Source organism: Triturus cristatus, chromosome 5_2 (genome assembly GCF_964204655.1).
Source record: "Triturus cristatus chromosome 5_2, aTriCri1.1, whole genome shotgun sequence".
NCBI lineage: Eukaryota > Metazoa > Chordata > Amphibia > Caudata > Salamandridae > Triturus > Triturus cristatus.
Genome location: NC_140588.1, coordinates 212,759,250 through 212,771,967, shown reverse-complemented (window position 1 = coordinate 212,771,967; position 12,718 = coordinate 212,759,250).

The window sequence follows — 12,718 nt, the reverse complement described above, 5'->3', positions numbered from 1 at the left end:
AACCTCCTCATTGTTCACTTTATTTGTTTTAGTAATCACTTGTGGTACATTTTCATAATGTTGAAGAATGTTGAACATTTGAGAAGATCATATCAAGCGGGACACCTTTTTGTAGCACAGGTTTTGCAAGTACATGTTTGTGTAAGTTCCGTGGGTAGTGGCTTTAGAAATTTTGTAGGGTATAGCACCTCATCAATATCGTCCCAACAAAATATTTTCCACATATGCATGATCCATAACAGTTACACATCTTCTGATCAAGTAGAAGGCTCTTTTAATGTTTCCTCTCACAGAATATGATATCGATGGACGGTCACTTATCAGGACCGATCTCTTTAATTTACTGTAACAAAGACCATCAAATGTGTGACAGTAAGAACTTGTTTTCCACACACGCAGAAGGTATTTTTCTACGTCTTTGAAGTCACATTCTTCTTCTATTTCAGCAAATCCCTTTAGAAACTTCACAGGTTCAGCAGTTAAAGCTCCAATTTTGCAGATAGCTTCATCACTCATAAGAATATGTGCCTTGATGAGAACACTGGGTAGCTCTATGTCAAGGTTCTTGTACAAAATATGAAGTGGAATTAAGTGTCTTTTTTTACCTGCTCCATAAAGTATCCATGACCTTGACAATCCTTGATTTATGAACATTGCAACAAATCTAAGCAGCACAATATGAGCATCTGTGTCGTTTGACAGTAAAATGACTTGATTGAAACCATTTCAAATAGCCTACCCAACATGGGGCACAACAATGAGGTCAGCCTTCTACAATTTGCTGTTACGTTCTTGAACAGCATGGCCCATATCTTTTGAATATATCTCTGCAGGCACCATCTCCTCATTGACAATCATTCCACTTGCAATTATTGGAAATCCAGTGTTCACTGAAGCATCAGCAATGTTTTGGTGAGTTAACATCTCCAAGTTCATCTTGCTCCATGTTGATGACAAGCATTTATCAATTTCCACAAGTATCGGTGTCGATCTTTGATTCAGGCAAGGTCAATTGTTCAACTTGTACATATTCGTCTGATTCTCTCACATACTTTGACAGATAGTTCTGCAAGGTGCACACTGACTTTGACATCTGTTTTTTCTAACCTGTTTTGTAGTGGCTGGTTGGATGAAACTCTTACTATGTCAATTAAAGTGTGGAAGTTTAGCTTTAGCGATTATGTCAAACAGCTTTTTCTCGTTCAATACAAATCTCTCCTAAATCAGTTCTGCATATAGTTTTGATCCATGTTCCAGGACATCTAGTAGACGTTTGTTTATGTCATTGTCCACATATTCTTTGGTCACAAAGTTGTGTAGTTACACAGGCTCAGTCATTTCAAAGGGGTTTCCTTGCCTCTCCATGAAATTAAGAAAGCTGTCAACATGTTTATCAGAACAGCTTAGTGCTCCATTTATATTGAATTTGTCATCTCTATGAAAACATTGCAAATAAAAAGGACTTAATGGCATACTAGCTGCCATAGAGCGACATATTCACTTTAACATGTCTGACCAACGATTCCCTTGGAGCTCTTCTGTGATCTCTGGATCGTCTGCTTCAGTTTCATTTCTGGAGCCACTGCGTTGAACCTTCCCTTTCTGTCTTTCACCTCTTAATGTCTTTGGATGTGTTTTCTGTAGAGGTATGTTTTTTCCACCACTAGCTTCTTCACTGTCTCCAAATATCAGGAGCCATATCTCAGGTAGTTTATGCAATTGAATTCACAAAACACACTAATCAGTGACTTCACATTCTTCACATGCAGCTCCCAATCACCATCCCGATCAGCATGTACCAAGTTTTTCACTAGAGCTATCATGTGTAAAAAATGTCCCCAGTACTTACAAAGTTCTGATTTTTCTTCACATTCTTTAACCAACTCTATGAACTTGGTTTTCAGGTTTTCTGATTTTGAACTGAGTGTATTGAACATTGCCCGGCTTTGCATTATGTCTTTTGATTGAAGTGAACCCTGTGCCTTCTTCACTTCTGGGATAAGATATGCAAAACATAATTAGTCATTCTTGTTCTGGAAAGCATTTCAACGCAATATTTCAATAGCCTCAGATATGATGAGCATACCTTGTAATGAAAGAACATAATGAGTTCTGCTCAATGCTAAGTGGACAGGTTTGCTTCCAAAGATTTCAGCCTCAATACTTGCATTGTCTATGCCACATCCACTGAGATAACTTCTTGTACTCTTCAACGCAACTTTTGTCATGTGGAAAACACCCATCAACGGATAAAGATCATCAAATTCTACTGGATTGCTCATAAAAATGCCAGCCACAATACGGAAAATACCTTCATCGCAGACAATTGTCAGCATGTGTTGAACTTTAAGTTGAGCATGCACATTCGGACATTTTTTAGAGCTGTGTGTGCTGTTGTGTAGAGAATATATTTCTGGTAAAAACCCAAACTTCTTCAGTGGACTGTATTCTGGGAGATCAGAGCATTAATACCAGCCGAAGGAGGAACTGGCTTTTTTTCATTTTTCAGTCCGCACCAAACAAGCGATACAATAAATTCAGTTAAATCAGATTTGTGGACCACAGCTTCAGGTAGAAGATCCATGTCCTCAGCCACTTTGAAACTTTCTGGTAGACAGGGATGTGTTGATAGCTTGTAGTGATTTTTCACAGTTTGGCAGAGCAGTTGGGTTATAAGTTTGCAGCTTCCTTTGTTTATGCGTACAACTGACACAGCTACTTCATTGGTAGACTCTTGAAAAAGCACCATGACAGTATCATGTGTGCTGGATGCTCCAGACAAAGAATAGCTGTCTTCAAAATCAAAATGATCAAGAACAGCAATTGTAAATCCTTGCCTGGAAAAGTGGTGTGCTGTTGGAATCACAGGATTTATAAGCATCAGCTAACAAGTTCCTGCTGCGTACTATGTCATCATAACTTGTCGATGCCTCAATCCTATTCGTTGAAGTGATTAGCTCTCTATTTTTGCACTTGTCATAGGTTGAGTAGGCAGTCATCATGCATAGCTGGGTTTTCTTTTTGCAGTGCTGTAATTCATAAAACATGATTTGGAAAAGACAGTACATTTGCACAGCATAAGCCTGTCGGTTCATGGGACTGTCTTCCACTTCTTTGCTCATATCTTCACAGCCATCATCAATATTGTCGGCTTCTGTTCTGAACTTAAGAACTTTAAATTGTAACAGTTTTGCTTTGCTGATATTAAACAATGATCTAAAAATGTTAAGACAACATCAGGCATTCTTCTTGACTCCCATGATTTGCAGAGCTCTTGTGCATCACAAACTTTGTTATTAAGTCCAACATCTAAATCTTTCAGAACGTTTCTTAAAATGGTTCCTGCTGATTTTACTGCATCCTGTGATCTTATTTTGTCAGCAAGAACTTCAGGAGTCAAATCAGCCGAGAACACTATAAGTGTCTCATTAGTTTTGTTTGACTGACAAAAACAAATTCTGTCATTGTACATTCTCACCAGAAAAATCTTAATTTCATTATTATTGATCAATATAGTTTTATCAATGTTGACCATTATTTCTCTGATCTCACTGAGGGTGAACCCTTAGCCAGCACTCAAGAGTGGCTTAAAAACTTAATTTGCTTTTTCAAAGGGTTCAAAATTAACTGAAAGTTGGTTGTTACTTTGCTGTTAGGAGCTCATTGTACATTCATATTTTCAAATGTATGCACACATGCAGTTCGGGTGGGCATACAATCTGCTGCAAATACATTCACCTCACTGTTTAGTTCATCTACTTGGCTGAAAACTTCATCTTGGATAAAACTAGCTGCAGATAAAAACTTGTTTTCACTTTGAGACATTTCCTGTACTTTGTTCTTTTTTTGATCCATTCGGCCCTTATTCTGGCTAACCCACAGATAACACATTGACAATCCTCTACTTTCTGATCAGTTGTTGGAGGTGGACGCGTGGTAACCATCAATTCACTGTTTTCTGCTATTTTCTGATGATTTTTTTCCAGGCTTCTTTCAATTGCATATGACTTGCAGCACTTGTTGTTACAATGATAAAGTATTTGATCCTCTTCACCCATCAGTTTCAATCTTTTGAGAACTTCATCTTGCTGTATTTCTGCAGCATCTCAAATTCTCTTCTGTCCAGCCACAGTTCATGTTAGCTTTTCTTTCGGATTAGTTTGGCATAAGACACATTTTTTTTGTTGTTGAAGGAATCATCAGGTTTTGTAGTTAACACCACTCTGTCAGGAGGTAAAGATATTTATTAATATGAATCAATGAAAACCTTGAAACAAAAACAATATTATATTAAATTGCCAATATGATGCATAAAACACATCATTATAGAGCCGCCATTTTGAAAAATGGCAGAAGGGTTGCTCTGAGGAGTTATTTTCTGTCTCTATAAGACTGCTTGACCCCCCCACACCTATGTTTTGACACCAAAATGAAGTATATAGGTCTCATGGTTCCTGAAATATTACATCATCACAGCAACACATCAGCCATTCTTAAAAATGCCATGAAGAAAAATTCGGCCCTGATTAGCAATATCTATCAAAGGTAAATTACTTCACGAATTGCACAAAAACATAAATCAAAAAGGATAATCTCTGGGCAACAATATTTTTACAGAGGGCCAGATAGGAGAATGTTCTACCCCCTGAATGAAACTTTTTAATCCGAGGGATTGTCAGCAACCTTTTGTATCAAAGCACTGTAAAAGGTGACCCTTCTCTTTTAAGGCTCTATGAGTCATGCAACTATTTTTGAAGACAATCCTCTTTCAAACTGGTAACCAATGTAAAGAGCATATAATAGGAGCAGATGGAGAACTCGCAAGAGCATTACAAATAAGGCGAGTTGCTGTATTTTGCACCACCTACAGTTTCATCAACAAAGACTCGTTAATGGAGGTTAATAAAGCCATTGCCATAATCCAAGTGACTCACCACTAAGGCTTGGACTAGTATGTTCCTTGTTAACGGAGGAAGAAGTGGAAATGCTCATCTTAACAGGCATTACATATGAAAACAGAGCCCCTCAGTGTTACAGACCTGATCTTCCACAGGCAGAGATTGATCCTGGTACACTCCGAGATTCTTAACAACCATTTTAGGGGCTGGAGCTATACCAGGTTCCTCTGGCCACCAATCAGAAGCCCATATGTTAGGGGCCTTTCTAAATAGCATAATTAAAGTTTTACCCGCATTCAGCTGAAGAAGATTCACTGTCATCCAGACAGCTAATGCTCTCAGACCAGCTGAAAAACGTTATTTTACTATGCTGGACTCACAGTCAAAGGAAATCAAAAGCTGTGTGTCATCCGCATAAAAATACAATCCCAATCCATGTGGTGTCACTATCATGACCGGGGTGTCACATAGATATAAAATGGCCTAGGGCTTAAACGAGAGCCCTGAGGAACACTCTTGTCCAACAGTACAGTGTGGGATCTAAAAGGACCCAGAGTAATGGTCTGAGTTCTATTAGTATGGTATGTCCTTGAACTATCCCGGAACTGGACTACAAATGCCACACTCCCTAAGCCTCCATAGGAAGCAAGAGTGTGACACCATGTCAAAAGCCACAGATAAATCTAACAATTCTAACACAATGGGTTTGTTAGTGTCTAAGGCCCATCTAATGTGATCCATGACAACCACTAAAGTAGTTTTGGTGCTATAGAATGTCCGAAACCCTGATTGAGAAGGATCTTCGAGGTGATTTTCTTCGAAGTAGGCCATAAATTGTCTATTTATCTGACCTTCCAGCAGCTTTCCCAACAGGGGAAGCAGCAAAATGGGGCAGTAGTTAAATAAATCATTCAGCTCCAACTATGTCTAGGTGTTAGTGTTCAACTGCAAATAAAAACAGTACACAATGTTATGTGGCCTTGCCTGATGTATAAACAGAATCCCAGCAGAAAAGTCAAATAATAAAACATGTGCAGTGTATTTAAAAAATAACAATGTGGAACAAAAACAAGCATGTTACTATGTAACGTGTGCAAAGCAAAAGCGGCCTATTATGTGTGTAACTAGGCTAACATAAGGAAAAACTACAGTGGGACCTATAGAGGACTCCCAACACTCCTCCTCCTTTGGTCGGGCAGTAATACAATAACAACTAAATAAAAAAGTGTAAGAAAAAGATAAGCAAATTAAAAGTTCTAATTGAAGCATGGTATAATAAAATAGATCATAAAGGGTAATATTTCATTTTTGAAAAGTTACCGAATTTATGGTGTGCTGGAGATACCCATGATGTTACACGCAAATTCTAAGGCGAGTGAATCCAGAACGAATTCCATCTCTGCAGATGATAATTCATCCAAAGCCTCGTTCAGAAGTTCCAGAGAACAGATATGATCCTCAGTCTCAGCCAATGCTGAGAAGGCAGCCGGGAAACCCAGATCTGTGTTTTTAGAACCAGAAGTAAGTATTCCATGTGACTTTGCACTCGTCTCCTCCGAAAGGAGTGTCTCTGTCAGATTACAGACTGAAAAAACACTAACCTTAGTAGCCAGAAACAGCGGGAGCAATTCACAAAGCAACGTAACCCTATCCCCTGTCATGGGGTGTCCTTAGAGCACATATCATACGCTCACACAGGAAACACCATTTGGGGGGAAAAGGGAAAGAAGGGACGAAGAAACAATAAATATGCGGCAGCAGAAACATAAGATGAGGAAACGGCCTGGAGCTGTAGGGTTCAGTTCTATTCTCTCTACTCCAGCTGTCTAGCCTCGTGTTCTCTGCAGCAAAACACAAGAACAACACATATGTAACATTCACAGTGATGAAAAGGGAGAACTCAATTAGAGGTATGTGTAAGTACTTACATCAGTAATGCCACATTCAGCCTTCTTTAAACACAAAAAATCAAAAAATAAACCAAGGAAAATAAAGAGGTGCTCATTCACTTGATAATCCAGCACTAGCACCTTTAAGAATAAAAAGTGCCTATCCCACAGAGTTCAGAAACTAATTGTACTCAGCTGTGTTGCTTTGTCACTGTGGGATAGGAAGGGGTTAACGCTCCTGCGCACGCATCAATAAAGAAAATAATGCCACTGTTCTCTAATTGCACTTCAGGGTACTTGGCGAATACACGCCCCAGCGTGTCTGCTAGTGATTTCAAACCAAACAAAAGGAACAAGCCTCTCTTGAACACGCTCCAGCACGTGTTTAAGGATAATTGTTTGTAGGCTTTTGGAAACTGTACTAACTCTGAAACGTGCTCCAGCGTGATTCAAACAATAAAAAACACAGGCAGGATTACTGAGCTTTTCTCAGCTCTTGAAGGCGCTCCAGCACGCTTTGCATAACAAATGAAAAGGAAAGGAGAACAGACAGTGAGCCTCTCGCTGGCTCCCGAATGCACTCCAGCGCATTGGGTAAATCAATAATGAGCTGCAAAGAGTCACTCAACGGCTCTCACACGAGCTCCAGCGCGAGTTTAGGCTTCATCCGGGAAAAGCAGATACGAGCCTCTCAACGGCTCCTACATGCTCTGCAGCGCATTGTAACAACAAAAATAACAGCAGAAAGGGAGTGAGGCGAGAAAGCCCTGCCTCAAACAAGCCCCTGGTTTGCTCCAGCACAACTTGTTCAGACCGCATCTCCTGTAGGCTGACATCAAGTGATTGACAAGCACGGGCTGCTCGGAGGCAGTGCTTATCTAGACTGCTTCCTGCTTTCACCCTGGGATCCTCCCACCAGGTGTTCTGGGAGATGTAGTCCTACCACACACACACAAGCATACCGGTACATGTATCTACTGTGATTTATGCTTTTCCCCCTACTATCTATGCATGAACATGACAGTCTCATAGCTCACAGTCTGGAGAACCTGTGGGCCCAAGTGACAACTTTCAAAATGGGTCATTAATGGCCTCATCTATAAGATCTATGTCCACGGGAGCCACCATCGGCAGAGCCAGGCAAATATCCAGTGCCCATTCAAAGAGACACCAGGGGCAGTGAAACGCAGGTTGCATGCAGGTCAACTAGGTAGGACGGAATGACAATAACCAATCAAGGTCCTGTTCCTGGAGCATGTGGATTCCTAAGAACCAAAGAATGCACTTGCTGGGCAAAAGCTGCGGTGGTAGGTCCAGCAGGCTTGCAAACAGAACATTTATTGGGGAAAAAAAATACAACAAAATTGCCACAAATGAGGAATAACAGCAGAGGGAAACCCCAGAACACACTAGTGAAAAGGGAATTCATAAAAGCTGTTATTACTACAAAGATGGTTTGAAATTAACTGACAAAACCAGAACCGCCAATCTTTTTAAAAAAGGGCAAGACCGGACACTTTAGATACATTAAAATTACGGTGAACTAATTTGCCAAAATATACTGGGAGGTTGGTGTTCAACAAGGACTGTATTTCAGTAGTTGTCCTAGCAACTTGTAATTAAAACGTTTCTCAAGCAGATGTTTATGCTGTTTCTTTTTGAAACAATAGTGTTTTGAGTCTGTTTAGCTTGTTGAAATCTGCCTTCAAAGTTGGAATGGAAGGCAATAACAAGTCATTCATGACCCCTTGCGTGGGGGGAAATAGGACATTATTATAACAGGTGAAGAGCTGGGAAAGGGATAAAATATGGGGGATCCAAGCTCACATTCCTCAACAATCCTGATCACTAAGTATTAAATAACTTCCATTTGAGAGGACTGTAATAAGTGGGAGTATTGTGGGGGTTGATATTCCTTATATATAGCAGGCTAGATTCACTACTGACGCATTACATACACCGTGAATAGTTATGTGTTTGCAAAAGAGTGAATGTCTGACAGAGAAGTTGCATTCCTTTTCGGAAAGGAAGACCTCTTTGTTGGTACATTCACAATGATACAAAAATGGGAGTGACCATAAGTCATGAATAAAGCTGCCTCCTAGGGGATCATATCCATGACTGGGAAATGTTTCATGCAAGCTGTAAATTGAAATGCTGATATTGGTAAGGAGTTTACGCTGTGTATTACACAGATAGCAGAAGGCTTTTTGGCTGTAGTAAATTGGAGCCGTTCTAACTTCTTTAGGTGCAACATTGTGTGCATGGCATCCTTTTTCGCCATTAATTATTGTTTTCGTGGCAAATTAAAAGGCAAAAACAGGTGACTGGAATTTACGTAATGCCAGGGTATGTACCATTTTCGAGGGTTTGAGGTGTCCAGCTCAACTGCATCATAGATCTAAACTGACTTTGCCCATGGTACAATGTCAACATGTCATTTTGTATGATTTCAGTAATAGATGACACAATGTTGTTCAAATTATAAGTACAGGAAGACAGCATATTAATAGTATTATCAGCAACAGCAGGCCCTTTCTCCAAATTATATTGTTCAATCTGTCTTAAACATGCAGCAGCTTCCATTTATGACACTTTCAAAATGTCATTATTAGTAGCATAAATAGCACTTTTAGAACATTGGGATTTAGGGCCTACTACAAAAATGAGACAAATCCATTTCTTCGGACAGGGGAGAAAGATGTTGTTTAACTGTAGACAGTGTGGAATGTTCCAACTATTGTTGACACAATCCCTCTAACAAATAGGTGGTAACAATACCTTAATGTTGGGTGTGGGAGTAACGGGGATAATGCCTTCTTGCCTTAAAGCCCGGTATGGAATTCAGAAAATGAGCATGATAACCATTTGTGTCTAGAGGCCATAATAACCACCTGTGAGGGTTTGAAAGTGTGGAATTAAATGTACCATTCTGCAACATACTATTCAGTTGCTCTTCAGTGTAATTTGTTACATTTTTCCAATTTTCAAAGCGGATAATAGAGGGAACAGTTGGGGCATTCATATCTTTAATGTTAGCCAGTTGCAGACATGTAGTCTGCTGGATGGTATCATTCAGGAAGATCATTTGTGTACGAGCGTGAAACAATGTTTCTGTCCCCTGAACCTACTGAGGTTTGGTACCCCAAATAAATTTCAAGTCAATTGTGTCTTTCCAATACTAATGGCCCTTAACAGGTAATTACTGAAGAAATGAAGCAGTATATATGAGCATGGTTTGTGTAAGCATATATTTCTTTGGAAGAGTAGGGGCTAACTTAAAGAAGTATGATGTTGGGTCTGATGTATCATATCCAGAAAAATATGTGAATTTGCCTGTGTGTGTTTTAGAACTCCCTTGCGGGGAAGTGAGGCAATGTTATTGTTGAATGCAATTAAAAATGGGGTGCTGGACAGTACCACGTTGTCCAAAATGATAATAATGGAACATTTATCCCTAATTTGCAGAATTAATGTACAAAGTGCAATACTGTGTGTATTCTGTTTTGCAAAGGTGTGTGTATGAATGTTTAAATGTTGGTAATCTGAGACTATATGATCTGGTTTCAGAACAGGAAAAAGGGGATTATTCATTTGAGCGACACAGGGTTCAATTACTCCCTGATATTACAGGTGCTTTAGCATTTCGTTTTATTGGGTATTGTGGTTGCACACGTGGGCTGGAACTTATAGGTATGATATGATAAGGAGAATCCTTTTCCCAGCCGACATGTTTGTGACATAATCCAGGGGCCAGTGCAAGGGCCAATTCAGCTGCATAAGCTTGCTGGACCTGATCAGTGGCAAGCGCTGAACAAGAATTAAGTGTTACATCCTCACCTTGTGGGGATGTTTGTACAAACTGTGGGAGCCAGTCAACCTCCGCCAACAGGATGTCATAAGACAAGGTTAGATTGTCCCAGAATATTTTTGGCAATGGTGCGCTGTATGTCACCCTCAATTTGGATATCAATATCACATAATCTATCCAGAGGGGCTACGCCCCTGTCTGGTGTCTCAACTGTAATAATAAAAGTATCAGTTGCTGTAGCAACCAGAAACTCCTGGAGATTCTGGCTCACTATGGTGACTTCTGCTGCACTGAAGAGGAGAGTCACCACCCAACTCTAGTTCAGGAGGAGGGTTCTCAGTGTCTGTTGCATATTTAGAGTTTATGGCCACTACTTTCGTTTTCTGAAAGAGGCTTTATATTGAGGAGGCCTCTCCTCCTTTTTATCTTCATATTCAGACAAGCGTTGTGTGTCCTTCTTCAGTCTCATATACTCTTCTTTTTTGTGTTCAGATCGCTTTCCTCTGGCATACTCCTTGTCAGACAATTACTGAAAGGAATGAGGAGAACCTGTATCAGGAACCTGATACCTGTCTAAAATATTGAGTTTAGAGCGATCATGAAAATTCTAGCACCTCTCTGAGGACTCCGGGGTGGAGAACCTCCATGAGATTTACCTTTCTGTGGTTGTTTAGATTTATCCCATGTTTTTTTAACAAACTCACGGGTCTGCTTGGCTTACTGGCTTAGACTGGGCTGGCCAAGCAGTGGTTAAGTAGATCTGGTTCCCAAATTATTGCGGCCTAAGGATGTATAAACATCTGCAATAATAATAGGAAGCTCACATTGATGGTCAGCTTGTGAAACCACTGTGAGTCGTGGGCTTATAGTCAGAGAGCCAGCAACGGAGGACGGGTATGAGGATGGATTTACGGTGGGTCCGTGTAAGTAGCGGACAGGTGGTCACCAGAGCAGCCCAGCACTATACTGAGAGTCCATACAGGATATTAAAGGAGTTAATCATGAAAGTGAAAATCTAAATAGAAATCGCAAACGCGAGTCTGCACACAAGCAGCCCTTCTTGCTGTCAGACCTGCCATACCTGCGGACCACACCGGGAGGTCCAGGACTCCAACTCCCAGCCTGCAGTGCCGCCGCTGCGTCACCTCATTGCGCCCGGAGGTGGCAACAAAAGCTCTCGCGGGCTCCCGCAGCGCGGGAAGCCCTTCTTGCTGTCAGACTTGCCATACATGCGGACCACACCGGGAGGTCCAGGACTCCAACTCCCAGCCTGCAGTGCGGCCACTGCGGCCGCATCACCTCATTGTGCGCAGAGGCACCAACAAAAGCTCTCGTGGGCTCCCACAGCGTGGGAAGCCCTTCTTGCTGTCAGACCTGCCATACCTGCGGACCACACCAGGAGGTCCAAGACTCCAACTCCCAGCCTGCAGTGCAGCTACTGCCGTCGCGTCACCTCAGCGCACCCGGGGGCGCCAACAAAAGCTCTCGCTGGCTCCTGCAGAGCCAGATGCGCGCGGGCCAAGGGCGGGCCCGTCTGCCCCCGTCAGCAACAGGAGGAGGCAGAGCAGGGGCCCACCTCGAACAACCGGTCATGAAAAACCTGACTGAGGATCTTCCTTGCCAGGTATCATAGTGTTTGCTATACCCCTGCCAAAGATTTTTGCTGTCTCTGTGTGTGCCAAGGTGGTATCGATCCTTCCTTTCATAATGAGCAAAAGCAAGGGGTTTATGGGGGTTACAGGGACCCTGGATGCATTTATTATAAGGGCAGAATCCCTGATCAGTCACGAGATTGAACTTACGGAGAAGGAGGTTATCTCTAGATCCTTCCTCTTTGCAGAGGCGCTCCACATTAGGTATTGCTGCTCCAACCAACCCTCAAGCCTGCTTGTTAGCTACTCCGCAAGGGATGCCACAGGCCTCTCTCGACCACGGACCGAAGATCCCTCTTACGGATACTTCCAGCGAGCCTAGTATAGCCTTAAGGACTCGGACCTCTAAACGTCAGAGTGAATGTACGACAAGAGACTTACCAGTGAAGGGTAAAAGGGGTAAAGGCAAGGGTACACATAAGCCTAAAGCACAAAAGGACCCCGGCTTACTTACTCTGCATCGACCCA